A 14048-nucleotide genomic window follows, 5' to 3' on the forward strand; every position below is an offset into this window, starting at 1 on the left:
CCATCTCCGCCACACTACGAGCCCCCTGTCGAAGAGAGAACAACCGTTTCGCAGCCTCCTTGCCTCGTACGGGGTGGTCAAAAACCTTCCTCATCTCCGTGGTGAAGGCAACGTAAAGCGTTGCAAATGTCCGACTGACTCTCCCATACCGCGGATCCCCAGGCACGAGCGGAACCGCTAGTAGAGTTAATAAGGTAGGCAATACGGGCTCTTTCTGAGGCGTAGGTGAGGGGCTGTTGTTCAAACACTAACGAGCATTGAGTCAAAAAATCGCCACAGGTTCCCATGTTCCCGTCATAGCGCTCTGGAGCAGGAACAAAAGGCTCTCTGATCTGGGCTGAAGGGGTAGTAAGGGCAGACACTTGATTGGTGAGTAATTGAACCTGATTAAGCAGCACCTGACTGTCCTCAGCAATCGTCTTAAACAGGGTATCATGTTGGCCAAGTAAAATGCCCTGATTGGCTATGGCAGTCCAAATTTCAGTGCACTCTGGGGTGGTATCAGAGCTACTGTCTGCTGGGTTCATGTTGGTCAGATCATACTGTTACGATTTAACTGGATAAGAACCCAAATGCAGACAAGTACACGAAGCCATAGAAGTTTTAACAGGTTTATTTACAATGTTCAAAGTCCAGGTTTCCAAATATATGGGAAGAGCAAGTCCAGGTTACAGGGAGGGTAACAGATCCAGATCAGGGCAGGTGTGGTACCGTAATGTCCTAGTGTCCGTGATGAGTCCAAAAGAGAGGTCCGGTATTGGAGAGCAGGATGGTGGTGGCAGGAGTGAAGCGGAGGCAGGAGTCAGGTTCCAAATATCTGTGGCACAGGAGAAAAAGTAAATAGAACAGACCAAAAACACAAAGAGCAAAAATAACCAGGTTGAGTCGGCAGCGAGACTAACATGGTCGTCTTGACTATGATCTGACGATGAGTGGTAAGTTTGACCGGGTCTTAAAGGCTGAGGTGATTATGGTGAATGAGCTGCAGCTGGAACCCTGACTCCCGCACACCAGACTTCACTCCTGCAATCAAGGACAGACAGAGGGGAGGGAGAGAGCAGAGAGAGCTACCTAGCAGCAGTAGGCCTAACAGGCATTGCTGTATTTCATATTGCGTATATGGTGTTTTTCCCTCCTGGTTCGGAGGTTTTGTTTTGTTCTTTGCTATTAGTAAAGTAAGTCTGCTAGTATCTCTGTGTCCTGCACTTGACTTCACTCGCCGCATACACATAGCACCTGACAGAATAACACACCACACCATGGAGTCAGCAGGATCAGCGGTGCCAACGGGATCATTGGAGGAGCGCGTAAGCAACCAAGACGCCATGATCCAGAAACTGGGCACCACCATGCAAGATGTTATGAACACTTTGAGCCGATGGGAGAGAGGAGGTTTGCCCACACCTCCTCCAACAATACCACCACCCTCAGCCATACCCATCGTTCCATCTCCAGAGTCCAGTGCGATTCGGCTCTCGCTCCCGAGGGCTTATGATGGCACCGTGGCCGGGTGTCAGCGTTTCCTGCTCCAAGTAGAACTCTACCTGGCAACCATTCACCCGGCACCCTCGGGATACGAGAGCGTTTCCGCCCTCATCTCCTGTCTGTCCGGCAAGGCACTGGAGTGGGCCAACGCCGAGTGGAGGGGAATAGATGCCGCTACAGTCAGTTATGCGGAGTTCTCCCGCCGCTTCAGGGCGGTTTTCGGTCATCCCCCAGAGGGGAAAGCAGCGGGGGAGCGTCTGTTCCACCTCAGACAGGAGAAGAGGAGCACGCAGGAATTCGCACTGGATTTCCGGACTCTGGCGGCCAATGCGGGATGGAATGAGAGGGCCCTCATCGACCACTATAGGTGCAGCCTACAGGAGGACGTTCTCCGAGAGTTGGCCTGCAGGGACACCAACCTAAGTTTCGATCAGCTGGTGGACATGTCGATTCGTCTGGATACCCTGTTGGCTACCCGCGGACGTCCGGAGCTGGGGCCGTCTATTCCATCCCCCAGCACCTCCGAGCCGAGCCCTATGGAGCTCGGGGGTGCTGGTGGTAGAGCGAGGAAGAGAGAGACCAGGAGAGAGGCCGTCCCCTGCACCAACTGTGGCCGCAGAGGACACACTGCGGTTCGGTGCTGGGGAGGGTCTCCTAGGGATCGAGGCAGCAGGCCACGCACTGATGAGTCATTCCAGGTGAGTAAGCGCCCAACTCACCCAGAGCTCTCTGTTGTCCACATGTGTATCCAAGTTGTGTTTCCCGAGGTTTCTTCTCACTCCCAGCATAAGGCGCTAGTCGATTCAGGCGCAGCTGGGAATTTTATTGATCGCAGTTTCTGTTATAAGTTAGGGATTCCCCTCAGACCAGTTGATGTGCCCTTCCCTATCCATGCCCTAGACAGCCGCCCTTTGGGGTCAGGATTGATTAGGGAGGTCACAGCGCCACTTAAGATGAAGACGCAGGGGGGTCATGAGGAGATTATACAGTTGTATTTGATTGACTCTCCTGCATTTCCCGTGGTGTTGGGGCTTCCCTGGTTATTATCTCATGACCCCAACATTTCATGGCAACAGAGGGCTCTCAGGGAATGGTCTGATCAGTGTGTCGGGCGGTGTATAGGTGTTTCCGTAGGGGCAACAACGGTGGAAAGTCCGAACCAAATGCCCGCACTGCACATTCCTCCTGAGTATACAGATTTGGCACTCGTCTTCAGTAAGAAGAGGGCGACTCAATTACCACCTCATAGACAGGGGGATTGTGCGATAGACCTCCAGGCAGGCGCTGCACTTCCGCGTAGTCATGTGTATCCTCTGTCTCAAGAGGAGACGGCGGCTATGGAGACATACGTCACCGAATCTCTGGGACAGGGATACATACGGCCATCCACTTCTCCTGCGTCCTCTAGTTTATTTTTTGTGAAGAAGAAGGATGGGGGTTTGCGCCCGTGTATTGATTACCATGGTCTCAATCAGATTACCATAAAATACATTTATCCTCTCCCTCTGATTGCGAGTATGACGGAGTCATTACACGGGGTGCGATTCTTCACAAAATTGGATCTCAGGAGCGCTTACAACTTGGTGCGCATTAGGGAGGGAGATTAATGGAAAACAGCATTTAGTACCACCTTGGGTCACTATGAGTATCTCGTCATGCCCTACGGGTTCATGAATGCTCCTTCAGTCTTCCAATCATTTGTGGACGAGATTTTCCGGGATTTGCATGGACAGGGTGTAGTGGTGTATATTGATGACATTCTAATATATTCCGCTACACGAGCCGAGCATGTGTCCCTGGTGCGTCGGGTGTTGGGTAGGCTGTTGGAGCATGACTTGTATGTGAAGGCGGAGAAATGCCTGTTTTTCCAGGAGTCCATCTCCTTCCTGGGACATTGGTTGTCCGCGTCAGGGGTGGAGATGGAGATTGACCGCGTTTCAGCCATGCGTAATTGGCAGAGGCTGAGGCGGACAGGGCGTTTAGACATCTGAAGGACCTGTTCACCTCGGTTCCGGTGCTGGCACATCCGGACCCCTCTTTGGCGTTCCAAGTGGAGGTGGATGCGTCCGAGGCGGGGATTGGTGCTGTACTGTCTCAACGCTCGGGCATGCCTCCCAAACTCCGTCCCTGTGCCTTTTATTCTAAGAAGCTCAGTCCGGCGGAACGAAATTATGACGTGGGGGACAGGGAGCTGCTAGCGGTGGTTCAAGCCCTAAAGGTGTGGAGGCATTGGCTTGAGGGGGCTATACACCCTTTTCTCATTCTGACTGACCATCGTAACCTGGAGTACATCCGGGCAGCGAGGAGACTGAACCCTCGTCAGGCTAGGTGGGCCATGTTTCTTGCCCGGTTTGTATTTATGCTCACGTATATACCAGGGTCACAGAACGTGAAGGCAGACGCCCTGTCCCGGCGATATGACACAGAGGAGAGGTCCATTGAGCCCACTCCCATACTTCGGGAGTCTTGTCTGGTGGCACCGGTGGTGTGGGAGGTCGATGCGGAGATCGAGCGGGCGTTACGTACAGACCCTACTCCTCCTGAGTGTCCAGAGGGGTGGAAGTACGTGCCGCTCGAGATCCGTGATCGACTGATACATTGGGCTCACACGTCACCCTCCTCTGGTCATCCGGGTATAGGTCGAACGGTGCACTGCCTTAGCGGGAAGTACTGGTGGCCCACCTTGGCAAAGGACGTGAGGGTTTACGTTTCTTCCTGTTCGGTGTGCGCTCAGTGTAAGGCGCCTAGACACCTGCCCAGGGGGAAGTTACAACCTCTACCCGTTCCACAATGGCCGTGGTCTCACATATCGGTGGACTTTGTCACGGACCTTCCCCCCTCCCAGGGGAATACCACGATTTTGGTCGTTGTGGATCGGTTTTCTAAGGCCTGCCGTCTCATTCCAATGCCAGGTCTCCCTACTGCCCTACAAACTGCTGAGGCCCTGTTTACACACGTCTTCCGGCACTACGGGGTGCCTGAGGATATAGTGTCTGATCGGGGTCCCCAGTTCACCTCTAGAGTCTGGAGGGCGTTTATGGAACGTTTGGGGGTCTCGATTAGCCTTACCTCGGGTTTTCACCCTGAAAGTAATGGGCAGGTGGAGAGAGTAAACCAGGATGTGGGTAGGTTTCTGAGGTCCTATTGCCAGGACCGGCAGGAGGAGTGGTCGGGGTATATCCCCTGGACAGAGATAGCCCAAAACTCACTTCGCCACTCCTCCACTAATCTTACTCCTTTTCAGTGTGTGCTGGGGTATCAGCCGGTCCTGGCACCCTGGCATCAGAGCTAGATCGAGGCTCCTGCGGTGGATGAGTGGTTTCGGCGCTCGGAGGAGACATGGAACGCTGCGCATGTCCATCTGCAGCGGGCTATCAGTAGGCATAAGGCGAGCGCCGATCGCCACCGCAGTGAGGGTCCAGTTTATGTACCTGGAGATCGAGTCTGGCTCTCGACTCGAAAGCTGCCCCTTCGCCTGCCCTGCCGGAAGCTGGGTCGGCGGTTTGTGGGGCCATTTAAAGTCCTGAGGAGATTGAACGAGGTATGTTATAGGTTACAACTGCCCATAAATTACCGCATGAACCCCTCGTTCCATGTGTCTCTCCTCAGGCCGATGGTAGCTGGTCCACTCCAGGCGAATGAGATACTGGAGGCTCCTCCGCCACCCACTGGACATCGAGGGGGCTCCGGCGTACTCAGTCCATTCCATCGTGGATTTGAGATGTCGGATGGGGGGTCTGCAGTATCTCGTGGAGTGGGAGGGGTACGGTCCGGAGGAACGGTGCTGGGTCCCTAGGAGGGACATCCTAGATCCCTCCCTCTTGACGGAGTTCCACCGGAGTCATCCGACTCGCCCCGCTCCGCGTCCTCCTGGCCGTCCCTGAGGCCGGGGTCGGCGCACGGCTGGAGCCGCGCGTCAAGGGGGGGGTACTGTCACGGATTCTGCCGAGGCTGCTCCTCCTCCTTGCTCGGGCAGGCTTCGGCGTTCGTCGTCCCCGGAGTACTAGCTACTGCCGATCGATGTTTCGGTGTTTGTTTTGTTTTGTCTTGAGTAGTTACACCTGTTGTCTATTATGTTTGATTGTATATCCTATAATTACCCTTGTCTCACGTTTGGTATTTGTGTGTTATTGTTTTGTGTCTAGGCGGTATCGGCATTGCTGTATTTCATATTGCGTATATGGTGTTTTTCCCTCCTGGTTCGGAGGTTTTGTTTTGTTCTTTGCTATTAGTAAAGTAAGTCTGCTAGTATCTCTGTGTCCTGCGCTTGACTTCCCTCGCCGCATACACATCGCACCTGACAAGAGCCTCCGTGACACAGAGAAGAGCAGTCTCAGTTGAATGACCAGTCTTGAAACCTGACTGGTTTGGATCAAGAAGGTCATTCTGAGAGAGATAGCAAGAGAGTTGGCTAAAGACGGCACGCTCAAGAGTTTTGGAGAGAAAAGAAAGAAGGGATACTGGTCTGTAGTTGTTGACATCGGAGGGATCGAGTGTAGGTTTTTTGAGAAGCGGTCAAGGATGAGTTGATGAGCGAGGTGAGGTAAGGGAGAAGGTCTCCGGAAATGGTCTGGAGAAGAGAGGAGGGGATAGGGTCAAGCGGGCAGGTTGTTGGGTGGCCGGCCGTTACAAGTCGCAAGATTTCATCTGGAGAGAGAGGGGATAAAGAAGTCAAAGCATAGGGTAGGGCAGTGTGAGCAGGACCAGCAGTATCATTTTACTTAACAAACGAGGATCGGATGTCGTCAACCTTCTTTTCAAAATGGTTGACGAAGTCATCCACAGAGAGGGAGGAGGGGGGGAAGAGGATTCAGCAGGGAGGAGAAGGGGGGCAGTATTCTCAGGTTACGAGTCTCAATAACAGGGAATGTAGAGATAGAAGAGGAAAAAAGGAAGCAGCAGGTTTTCACACCAGGAAGAGGAGAACAATCACAGTTAGATATAGACTGTGATGGATGAACAAGAGTATGATGGGAAAAAGGATGTGGAGAAGACAAGTAATGAGGAGGATGAAGAACTTGAACAGTATGCTAACTCTGAACAAGAAACAGAAAGAGATCCAGAGGGGGATCCACTGATGACAACACTGTTCAGGACATCATTGATGGAAGCAATGCCAATGCCTGTCAGAAGCCAACTAGAAGATGTGGTGGGACTAACGGCAGAATCCCGCAAGGAATTCTGCGACCATATTATCCACGCAATGGAGAGAGATTCTGAGAAAACTGGGACAATTGCAGCTGGAAGAGATGACAAGAAAGGACAAAAAGAAAACACAAGCTACACCGTCAAGGTAGGTCAACAACCACTGCCCAGCAGCAAGGCCAAAGAGCTCCTACCTTACCAGTAGTGAATGTGTACACACAACAATCCCTTGGACAGTGGCAAAACCAGAATGGTGGACCAAGAAGAGCAGGGGTCTGCTGGGGGTGCAGTAAATCAGGACATACAAGAAGTGATTGTCCTACCAAGCCGTGGTGGCCTAGGCAACCACAACAGGGTAATCGGCAAGGGAATGGGCTCAGCTTGGCTGAATGGCAGCAGTCTTAGAACTCGTGGGAAGGACCAAATCAGGATAGCTAGAGAAGCATTTATTTTGGACTAGGGGACAGGATACAACACTAACTTCTTGTGGGTTCTGGATTGATTACACAACAATTTATATTTTTACTAAAAACAATGTAACAGGTTGAAATGATTAGATTACTGGAAAGTGGTTATGGGTTTGTTATGTTATAGGTGTATATTCCACTTAATGAAACATGATAAATGTCTGATGTGTCTTGGTTGGGAGTCTTTTCTGGGATTGATGGAAATCCCCTACAGAATGAATGATGAGGGAGACGTAGGAGACCCACGTCTCAAACAACATTTTAATAGATACTTGGGCTGAAATATCACTGATTCCTTACACTGAGAAATTGACTGTATTTGTGGTTACGGAAAAGCCTTGGGGTTTAAATCTTATGGGACTTTATGTCGTTTTATGTGCACTGGATTTTGGAATTCATCGGGAAAGAGAGGAGTCACAAGTGATGTTCTTGAGGGTTTTCTGAGTAGGAGAATTAGGAGATGTGGGAATAGAGAGTGAGAATTTCAAATTTAGATTGTTTGGACTGGTTAGGAGGTATCAAAATGTAAACTAACTAAATGTGTACTTTTTCTTCCAGGAAAAAGGGGGGGAGTGATTTTCTCTTTTCTTTGAAATACTTTCCGAGACTATAAATAGGGCCTGGCCATTTTTGTTTGTTTATAGTTTTACTATATGGTGTTTAAATAACCACAAACAACCCACTTAGTATGAAATGTTAGCTGTATAGGATTTTTATTTGTATTTTTGTTTTTTTCACGGGATAGAAGTGAAATATCTTAAAGGGGCTTTTATTTACTGAGGGATAAGTAAATGCGTGTGATTTATTTTGAAAAGAGGACTTACTAAACACTCAGGATACAACATTTATGAAATGTTTTGATGGTTGTTAATGATTAGTCTACTATGGAATGAAACACTTATTTGAAGGGTTTGAATGACCTCTGACCTTTGTCCTGACTTTTAGTGTGATTTGATCACCCATACTGGAAAGCCGAGTGACATAGGATGATGAGTTTAAGGTAATTTATTATACCGAGTTAAGGGTAATTTATAATACTGATAATTATGAAGAAGTTTATAATTTGGCAATAATCCTATATATCATTCCAAACATGACAAGGATGAAGTGAGAGAGCTAGTCCTGAATGAGGGATATTCCTTCAATAATCTCATGGGATGCAATTAAATAAAGATATTATCAAAGGTTTCATTTATTATTTTGGTTTAACAGACAATGCTGTTGTTTTGTTTTTGAACGCATGAATCACGATGTGAGTCATGTGTTCAAAGGGGGGAGTACTGGTCGGAAGTACTGGTCACATGTTTGTTTTTTTGGTAAATATGCAAATTGTATTAAGTATATGAGGAGTAGTAATTTATGTGTTATGGGTTAGGATAAATGTTTTTTGTGATAGGAGGCAGGGTGTAGAGGCGGTCTGTCTATGAAATGAGTGGACAACAACAAGCTGGAAGCAGCTGTGCTTCATAATCTCAAGGCTTCTCTTGACAGATGAGAGGACATAAGTAGCATACTGTGTCTCACCTAACCTAACAATGTTCTTAAGATTTTCTTTTCATGGGTGTAGATAACTCTGCCCAACTGAGTAGGAGAATCTGAGTATTTTCTGTGCCCTGGAGACTGTGATGGCAAAAGACTACAGAAGAAGGAGCTGGAAAGACCCTTTGTGGAGGGGCCCGTACCAGGTGTTGTTGGCTACCTCAATGATGGTAAAAGTGGGAGAGACCGATACTTAGATCCATGTTTCCCACTATAGGAGTGTTCCAACCCCAGGAGAGGAAGATGGCCCCCCATTGGGTAGCATTGTTGTCTTTTGTGTTTGTCTGTGCTTGTGTGTCTTTGCAGCAGTAACTCCGAGCTTCCCTATGGGTAGGCTGGTAGAAGGACACTTCGCAGACCGATGTCGATAGATTGAGAGGGACTCTGGCTGATCCGGAGACCCTAGTGACGGAAGAAGGTTAACAGCTAAAGTGACCATACATCGTCGTCCAGGTTACACCAACGGCGGTACGGATAGAGGGGAGCGTGACCTGGTATCATCTAAACCATTGTACCAGAGTGAGGGAACCGATGACTGAGAGATGAGAGAGCTGAGGATGCTGGCGAGAATCAGATGGGTCAGGATGGCAATTACTGATGAGCTACGTGTTCTTGCTGATTCCCTCGGCGGAGGGGCAGACCTTCGAGATCTTCGAGACCTTCGAGACCTTCTAGATATTCCAGATATTCCAGACATTCAAGACGCACCAGATATCCCCATCATTGATTTCTCTGCACTTGACTAGTTCCCTGAGAATAAGGGGAATGGGGTACTAATAACAGTAAAGAGCAGAAGAACAAGACATAGAAGGGGTATAGACAGGATTCAAATGTATAGTCTTGCACAGGCAGGAACCATAACTAAAATGCAGGAAGGGATCACTATTAAAATACAAGGGTTAAAAGATTATTGGTGTGGGAGGAACCAGCACAAAGAGTATGGGGAAGTGTGACCTTAAGATAATGAAAGAAAGAGACATAAGGAGAACAGCCCAAGACTTAGATAAACAATTTGATGTAGTATTTAGTGTTAGATTTCCAGGGGGAAGTGTTATTGGAGTAGTTATTCCTTGGGAAAGTGCACTAAACCCTGTACATGTTAGAGCCATACCAAATACAGAAGAAAGGGAATGGAAGGAGCCGTTAAACAATGATTGGTATAGATGAGTACAATATATTACATTACAATTAAATAAAGAAAATAGTCTAATATGCACCACATCTCCGTTTTAAATAATTAACAGTAGTTCAACATCTCCACAGTTACTAGGACTGTGCTATGATTCAACCACAACTTTTGTCATATAAGGAACTCGGAAAGACCATATTGGCCAGCAGAATGTTTGTAATATTTAGGAAGTCCTAAATATAAACAATTTTATAATCAACCAGGATGGGGAGAGAAGGGTAAGGAATTAGTGGTTAGAATAGGAACAAGGAAAAGGAAAACGCCAGAGTAATGTCAAATAGACTATGAGCAAATATATAGGAGTGGTACAATAAAACAATTGGGTTATAGAATTTAGAAGAATACAAGGGAGAATGTGAAATATGTGGCATTTATACAGATAACCTTTGGAATACAGGGACCCCTCAAGGAATTTTTTTATCAGGCAGCAGGATCAAGTATTAGAAATTGGCATTAAGAATGATTGGTGAAACATAATAACTTGTCATATAGTCAATGCTTATAGGGATGTTTTGGATTGGAAATGAACTCAACTAGATTGTTATGATTTGTCCTTTCTCGAGGTTGCGACGGATGGTGTCTTGATGCATAGCAGAGATAATTTGGTCCAGAACGGTGTGAACCTCAATAAAACAAAAGAAAAACCTCTACTCGGCTGAAGAGGAGCAACAAAGGCGTTGAAGATGTTCCTGTCCAGCATCACCTCTACCAGGAGACCTGAATCAGAACCAGCATCCAATCGAAGCAATCAACTGCCTTTTCTTTTCTCTTATGCCTTTTCTCTCAAGAGTGTGACAGGAGTCCATTTGGAGTGGGCATGAATAGAGATTTATTCAAATATAACATCTCTGATGGTGCTGGTATACTGGTTGGCAAATGGACAAAACAGAATGGGGGTAGAGGTGAGGTGGTTCAGGTGTGACATTGGAATTGGGATATTGCCATGGGGCAATCCAAGATGAACTATGAAGCTATCTGAAGAACATAATGAAGACGCCAGAAGATTGAGTGCCGGTAGAGGAAGGGAGTGTTAGTTAAGGTATTATGTTGATTAAGGAGGTATTACGAACTGAATTTGGTAAAAGATATTTTATGTACTCTGCGCCATCGTCTTGGAACACCTTACAAAATAATTTTAAACTGGAAGAACTTGTCCCGATTGGTGTTTTTAAATATCTGATGAAGGATTTTGAGGCTGATTCCCTGACCTGTCAATGTCTTTAATTTGCTGTTTTTGATATTGTTATACTCTTGTGAATTCATGAATGGTTTTTACTAGATTACTTGTAGTTTTTCATGTTGTCTGTCTGTAATTTTTTGTAATGACTTGGTGCTGCCTATCTTGGCCAGGACGCTCTTGAAAAAGAGATTTTAAATCCCAATGAGCCCTTCCTGGTTAAATAAAGGTTAAATAAAAAAAATTAAAAAAAATTAAAAAAAACAAACAAAAAACAAACAAAAAAAAAAAATATATACACTGCTACATTTATAGTAATTTAGACTAGGAATGCATTAAGATACTGATCTGTTGTAATTCTCGTTATGAGGAAGTTAATGCTAGAATTATGATAATATAAATATACATTCTGCCAGTGTCAATATGTGCCAAGGTGATATTGATTATTTTGATTGTTATAATACTTGTGATATGGGTGAAAAAGGTTATGTAAGCTAAAGATGTTGACACCATTCTTAACATGTCCTAGATATTATTGTTAAGACAAAGTTGAATTTTTTGATGTGCTAGGATACTAACACATATATGGGAAATGCTACAACTAAACAAAAGTGGGGAGCAATGTTTACAAAGAAATACATCCAGTTCAGGGAGCTCCAGGACAGTATGTTAATGAATATGGGAAACCTTGTAATGTTAAAGGAGGACCAGTTGCAACAGCGCGACATTAGATCATTAGAACGCATTCGCCAAAAGCCATAAAATACACCTGAATGGATTTCTAAAAATATGTAAACACCATGGGAGTCCTCTTACATTTGAGAACTTTACAGTTATATTGATCAAACATCCATGAAAAGGTAGGCTCTCTCTCCCTCAGTTATGCACATCAACAACAAGAAGATCAACAACTAATGCTAGCCAGAGCAAGATGAGCTAAAATCTAACGAAGGATCTTTAGATTAACCCTCTTAAAATTGCACTGATAAACGATGGGGAATTGTAGCCTCCTTGTCCTTCTGCAGCTTGCCTGCTAATGCATGCTTGTCCCAACCAAGCACCCAAGCTAACTGGCTAAAGTTGGCTAGCTTGCTAGGTAGCTACTTCTAGACACAAATGAGAGAACACCTCACTCTGGCCATTTTAATAGCCCTAGCAAAACTGGTTAGGCTGTTTACATGTTATCTAGGGCGTTCTTGACTAACTATTACAATTTTTGCCTACATTTACTGACACAGGTCACATGTAGCGAGTGTTGCACGTGTGTAAATTCATCAGTTGTTTTGCGCTCTGGCACACTCAGACGAGAGTGCTCTGAAATCGGAGTAGATAGCCAGAGGGAATTTGCGAACGCAAGAGAAATGCTAACTGGATAACAATTGTTTAAGTTCTTGCTAGCTAACCAAATGACACCTGCATCTCTAGCTGTGTATAGCCACCGAAAAACGATATGAAGGGAAAAAGTCAGTCACGTTATTACTGACTTGTGATCATTGCCCTTGCTAGTTTGATTGTATTGACATTCCCAGCCTTAGTTACATTTGTCAATTTTTGACCAGAATATTGAGTCTTTGAAACTGAATTCCCAATGGAGGCAGGAAAAAATGTACCAGGCCAGCTGTGATTTACAACCTGATATCAAAAAAAAATTGGACTACCAAGAAATGTATTGGTGAATTATATTAATCATGCATTGAACTGCATCCATCTATTCTGCCAACAATGCCTTAGTGTACGTCATGGAAAGTTGAGTCAAATAGAATATATATTTTTTAACTCTTATAAAGTTGGTTTTGTAGCATAAATCAGGAATTTGATATTTTTATTGATATTTTGATTGTCTGTTTGTTTCATATCTGCAAAGTAGTTAAAACGCTGTCAGTTCCACTTTAAACTTTAGGTCACTGGTTACTTTGTGTGCTAAATGTGAAATGTTTTTTGCAATGGGAAGTAAACGCTTAATGGTTGTGTTTTTGTATTTTTATGATTGGGACCTACTGGCTTATTATGGCCGAGTTTATGGACTGCTTATCCTTTAACATCATGCTGTGTGTGACTGCTGTCTTTCCATCGGCCCTATGCAGGGGTGTAGTGGTGCCTGGAGAAGTGGGTATACTCTAATTTTGCCAAAAAGTTCCCAAACAGCCCGCTCAGCAAAGGAAAGTCACCCTGTGTGAAAAATCATGTATTCCTATGTTTTTAATGAGTTTTCCTATAGATTTTTAAGATTTTCACTCTCAAAAAGAAACTTTTTTTAATAGAAACAATAAAAAGATGTGATGGTCTGTGATTGTTAAGAAAATAACTGCCGGTCTCACAGTAATTGACCGTTAATTAACACAAACACATTTAGCATCTCCTGGCTTCCACACATAGCATACAAGTCATTGATGCAGACCTTTGGAACATCTACATTTAAAAAAGTACAATAAATTCATGTAATATAGTCAGCTAGCTAAACAATGAACCGGCATAATCCCAACTCATACTACTACCAATACAAACATTGTCATAGCTGTAATACGAATCTGTAGGTAGCTAGAGCTAACAAACTAGGTTCAATGTTAGCTAGCTAACATTAGGCTACAACTAGCAATGCAAATGTTTTTCTGATTTGAATAATATTACTACACAGATCATGCACGTAACGTTAGCTAGATAGCGAGCAAGCTAACGTTTGCTAGCTAACTAATAGTATGCTTTAACTTGCAATAAAAATGAATTTCTGACAAAATTAGAAGCTAATATCTGAAAATGTAGCTAGACTCTTACCCGTATACATGGATGAACGCTTCACGGCAGCGTTGTGTCAAGTCACTCTGGTTCACACTGACATTGGCATGTGCAGAAAGTAGCCCATCACTTGTCACAACTGATCTGTCAATAGCGCCTGCTAAATTCAGGGCATCAATGTTATTGAGAAAAGTAGCAAAACTTGTGTGGTTCTTGATGGCTAAAGTTATATCTTTCAGAAACAGCGCAGTAGAAAGGACTGTCAACACATGCTAAACAACTCATGTTATAGACAGAAGCATGCTACATGGCA

The sequence above is a fragment of the Coregonus clupeaformis genome, chromosome 36, assembly GCF_020615455.1.
Source record: "Coregonus clupeaformis isolate EN_2021a chromosome 36, ASM2061545v1, whole genome shotgun sequence".
Classification (NCBI taxonomy): domain Eukaryota; kingdom Metazoa; phylum Chordata; class Actinopteri; order Salmoniformes; family Salmonidae; genus Coregonus; species Coregonus clupeaformis.